Source organism: Gavialis gangeticus, unplaced genomic scaffold (assembly GCF_001723915.1).
Source record: "Gavialis gangeticus isolate Ggan-Ray unplaced genomic scaffold, GavGan_comp1, whole genome shotgun sequence".
NCBI lineage: Eukaryota > Metazoa > Chordata > Crocodylia > Gavialidae > Gavialis > Gavialis gangeticus.
This window is the reverse complement of record NW_017729024.1, coordinates 540,236-545,514: the sequence shown is the minus strand read 5'-3', so window position 1 is coordinate 545,514 and position 5,279 is coordinate 540,236. Positions and strand designations below refer to the sequence as shown.

At 42.1% G+C, this 5,279-nt stretch overlaps 1 protein-coding gene across 1 annotated transcript in view; it reads right to left on the bottom strand.

Annotated features, from left to right (window-relative positions):
• Positions 1-5,279, bottom strand: part of ZCCHC7 (zinc finger CCHC-type containing 7) — a 259,249-nt gene that overhangs the window by 253,424 nt on the left and 546 nt on the right. The gene's annotated exons all lie outside the window — the stretch shown is intronic.

The following is a 5,279-nucleotide window of genomic DNA, read 5'->3' as shown; positions in this document are numbered from 1 at the left end:
GGGGGGGGGGGGGGGGGGAGCAGAAGTGGAGTTTGTGATTTTAGCAATAGGAGTCCAGGAAAAAAAAAAACACTAAAGAAAACATGACAAAATTTAAAAATGGAGCATTTTTAGTATGTTCTACACGTTTCACTAAAAATATGACCTGGAAAATTAAATTGTTCCCACAGAGTTACTGCCCCTAATTTGGAGGGAAAAAATTATTCATGTGTGTGTCAAGAGAGAGATCAATGTTACATGGTGAGCAGAGCAAACAGGATTTTACAATTCATAGAATATGGCCTTCTAAACTATCATAAGAACCCAAGGAATTAAAACCCCAGAACAATCGCATAAAATAGTACCTGAGTTTTTGTTCAAGTTCTTAGCACTTCCTCTACACTGACAGAAGGTGGGTAGGTCTTGGCTAAATACAGATACCAAAAATTCATATCTAGGAATCTTATATTTAGTCTTTTTTTTATGGTAGCACAAGAGACCCAAGATCTCATTATGCTAGGATATTGTATACATGCATAAAGACAAGAGAGTCCTTGTTTCAGAAGCTTTTAGTCTATGGTGCCAAGTCAGAATTAATTTGAAAAAGGAAGTACCCAATATGTGCACAAGTTTTTGCAAAAAATAAATGTAACACTAACAAAAATTGTAAACCAGGGCTTAAATGTAAAACACAATACTTATGTCCATTGAACAAGGGTGTCTACACCTTCTGTACTCTAAATGTACACTCAGAATGCTCTACCTACTTCAGCTGAGTTCTGTTACTATTATTCAGCATCACCCCACTCGGATACTGAGGTCACTTCAAAAAGCCAGTCCAAAGAGGAGGTCAGTGTCAGAACAAACCATTTTACAGCCCTGTTAGCCCTTCACACCTAACAGAGCTGTTTTCTAGCCTGGTGCTGGAGCCTTCAGAATTCAACCATTTGACATCTTTCAACATTCAGATAAATGACTCTTTAACGTGCTAGCAGAACAACTTATGTCCCCCATGACAAAGACAAAAATATTTGTAGACCCCCTGAGAACACCCTGATAGAAAGTCCTATTTACCAACAGTAGTGATCCTCAACCTGGGTGCCAAGGCACTCTGGGGTGCAGGGTACAGGGGTGCAATCCAACATGAGTACTGTTCAGAGTACCAACATAATTCACAAGATAAACCTAGAGATTTCAAATAGGAACCCATAATGTTAAAAACATTATGACCTGTTGTAGGCTTTCTGACTTCTGTAACAGAAAAATTGCTCTATTTTATTTCCATACTCAAAAAGCAAGGGAAAATAGAGCTGGCATTTTCCAAGGGTGCCTTGAGTCTGATAAGGGCTGTCATAGTCTAAAAAGGTTGAGAACCACTGACTTCCATAATCAGCGCATTGATAATTTGGTACAACCATACAACCATCTCTTGATAACTAAGCTCGATGCAGTGAGTACTATAGAGAAGTGGATCACAGCCAAAAACATGAGCTCAAACTGAGACTGTTAGATCTCATGGCAGTCTTTGACACTTGGAGGTGAGCCCACAGCACCTTGTGATTCGTACAATAACAAGGATAAGTAATTCACATTATGCCATGGGTCAGCAATGTTTTGGAGGCAGCTTTAACAGAGCTTAGCTCTGAACATGGGCCACTTCTAGCCTGGCCTACGTTGTGGGAGGAAGCAGTGGCTGCAACAATGCTGACACCGCTGCTCCATCCCAACACTTGGCCATCACACAGGTGAAGTCCCCAGCAGAATCCCCCTCCCCTCCCCCCAGCTTCACAGGTCAAATAAAATGGCTCTGGGCAGGCAGTAGATGCCAACCCTACATATGCTCTTTCATTCTGTTCTCTCAGCCACCCAGAAGGTTTGAATGGATATTTGTTCGTCTTGAGTTCCAGAATACAGAGTATTGTAGGGCAAATCTTGTCTCCTTTTCTTCTTCTGCATGCATGTCAGGCAAAGAGAGAGATGAGAAACTATCAATAGTACAATAATCATAGAAAAATAGGGCTGGAAGGGATGTCAGAAGGCCATTTAGTCCAACCTCCTGCTCAAGGCAGAATCACCACTGTTTAAAAGACACCTGACAACTGCCAAACATAAAACACTTTAAACTACCAATAACAAAATTCCACATTCTCTTGGCATTTGTACTAATGCTTAGCCTCAGAATTCTTCATAACATCTAACCTAAATCTCCCCTCTTCCATTATTTCTTGTCCTGTTCTCCATGGAACCTGAGAATAGTTGATCACCATCTGGTTTATAATAATCCTTTTCATATTTACAGACCATTATCAAATACCCTTTTAGGTTTTTTTCCTCCAGATTGGAACAACTGGGACTGTTTAGTCTTTCATGTCATTTTTTGTAGGTTTCTTATTAGCTTTGTCACTCTCCTCTGAACTCTTTCTAATCTACCTACATCTTTCTTGAAATCCAGTGCCCCAGCTGGACACAGTACCCCACATGAGGTCTCCCCAGTCGTGAATAAGGGGGGGGGGAATTGCTTTCCAGGACTGACACGCCTGTTTATACATACCAGTACACTATACGCTTTTTGGAAACGGTACTATATTGTCCAATGTGAATCACACTCAGTTTGTGTACCACTGTAATGTCTAGGTCCTTTTCTGCAGTACTGCAACCTGGGCAGTTGCTCCCCACCTTGTATTTGTGCATTTGATTGTTCCCTCTGAAATTAGGTACTTTGTTCTTGTCCTCATTCAATTTCATCTGATTTATTTCAGGCCATGTTTCCAATATAACAAAACCATGTACACTTATAAACCTGTCCTCTATGATGCCTTATAGAAGCACAGAAAAATATGCCTGGAAGAGACCTCATCCAGGTCAGCCACATGAACAAGGCAAGAACATCCCTGAGTAAACCATCCCAGTAAAGTGTATATCCAACCTACTCTTGATAACTTCCAGGGATGGAGACTCCGCACCTTCTCTAGGTGACTCGTTCCAATTCTTGACCACCCTAATAACCAGAAAGTTCCTCCTAATTGCCAACCTAAATTTCCCCTGCTGAAGCTTGAGGCTGTTGTGCTTCTTGTCCAGTCCCCTTCAGCCACAAAGAAAAGCTCATCTCCATTCAGCCTTCAGGTATTCAGACTGTTACTAAATACCCCCTCAATCTTCTCTTCTCCAGGTTAAGTAACTTTAGTACTTCCAGCCTTTCTTTATAAACATTTCTTCCCAAGGTTATAATACTTTTTGTTGCTCTCTGTTGGACTCTAATCTGTTCACATTCTTCTTGAAGACCAGGACATAACACTGGAGACAGTACTCCAGGTCAGGCCTCACTATTGCCAAATAAAGTATAAGAATCACCTCCTTTGATTCACAAGCGACACTCCTGTTAATACAATCCGCTATACTATTGGCTTTCTTTTGCAACAAGAGCACACTGTTAGTTCATATTCAGGTTACGGTCTACTGTAACCTCCAAGGTCCTTCAGCACTGCAGAGAAGCCTAGCCAGTCATTCCCAGTCTGTATTTGTGCATGCAATTATTTCATCTCAAGTGCAGAACTTTGCATTTGTCCTTGTTTAATTTCATCCAGGTGGTTACAAACCATTTTCCCAGCCTTCCTGTTTCCTCTTATTTATCTAGCACCTCTCAGGTAAGTTTAGCTTTTTTCCATAAAGAGCTTGCTATACTTTGAAGTTGGAAAGAGTCTTTTAAGTGTGGCAGATAAATGTAGGGTCCCCTCCCAACTCTTCAGTCAGCTATAGCTCAAAGCTTCACAAAGCAATAGCCTACAGAACTGACAGAGGCTTTGAGCTATAGTGTCACACACTACATAAAATCAGCCTGTCAGCAATAAAATTGACATGTCAATTTTATTCAACTGCTGCTGCTTAGAATGATCATAGGCACTAAAGCCTAATAAGAACAGTAGAGAATACTGAAAAACAAGGGATGAGAAAGGAAAGTCTTATGCCCCGACAGAAGACTGAGGAGGCAGAAGAACAGCACACCTCTACAGCAGTCAGAAGGCCCTGAGAGGATAGGACTTTTGTAGACTTCTCACATTTTTCCTTTATTTTTCCCTTTCCCTCCTGCTTTTACTTACTCTCTTTGGTAATGTTATAGGCTGCATCTAAGAGGACAGAAAAAAACAAACTTGTGCTGTGCATTTTTATGGAGTGTGGGCAAGAGAAGAGGATAGCCATCAGCTGTTTTCTAGGCATGAACAGCAGAAAAGCTACTGTAAAAAAAAAAAACAAAAAAACCAAAAAAACCCAGTAGCTTAAGGAAACTGCACAAATTCTGTATGATTTCCATTTCAGATTAAATTACTAAAATTTGGATAACAGCCCTTCTAGGCCAGGCTAATAAAGTCTTCGTTCCATTTTAATTTGTACTTAATTAATAGGCTAAAGTAACTACACAGTTCACATACCATGAATTATTCCTATTAGGTACTGCACACCTGCAGCTGTCGTAATATTGATTCAAGCTGCTGAACTGAACAGGAGTTTTTGGAATTTAAAATAACAAAATTTAGTACTTGAGACAGATATCTATAAATTCAAACAAACTGTCAACCAAATATTTTTAAATTAAAACACTGACACTAACTAACACCCTTCCTTTGTGAAGGTGACACAGGGTGTACCGAGGGGCTGTCAACACAGAGAGACTACGTTGGAATAGGGGAGGTCAAGCACGAACTTAAAACACTTTGGATGTTGGGGAATGTCTCTTCTACAATAACAGCATCCGGACAGGGAGCCATTCAAAAATGGCTGTTTGGAATAAACTAATCCCATCAGTGGCTTGTGTAGATAAGGCATGATAAGTGCCTTTCCCTCCAGTACCACGTAGGCAGAGGACACCACTCGGCTGACCCCAGGGGTAACCTAACTTGCCGTCAGGGCTGCTTCTGCGCTAACAACAAGGTGGCTTTGGAAAGGCCGAACACTCGTTCTGCAACATTATCGTCTCCCGACACGTTCACAGTTTATTCCAAAGGTGGAAAACCATTCCCAGCACCTCCAGGGCTACTTGAACAAACAGAAACCGGGTCTTTTAAAGCCATGGCATTTAAAACAACCAAGCACAATCTTTAAAAATAATAAAAAAAAATCACCAGCTGCCCCTGCGCCACCCCCGAGGGGCTCCAGCCCGGCCATCGTGGCCTGACAGACGCTTAGGGCTGTGGAAAGGCTGCCTGGCCGGGCGGGCAGCTGCGTCCCCGCCGCCCGGGGGCTGCAGGCAGGAGCCCGGCTCCACGCCCGGCCGGGACCACCTCGCACCCGAACGGCGACCCGCG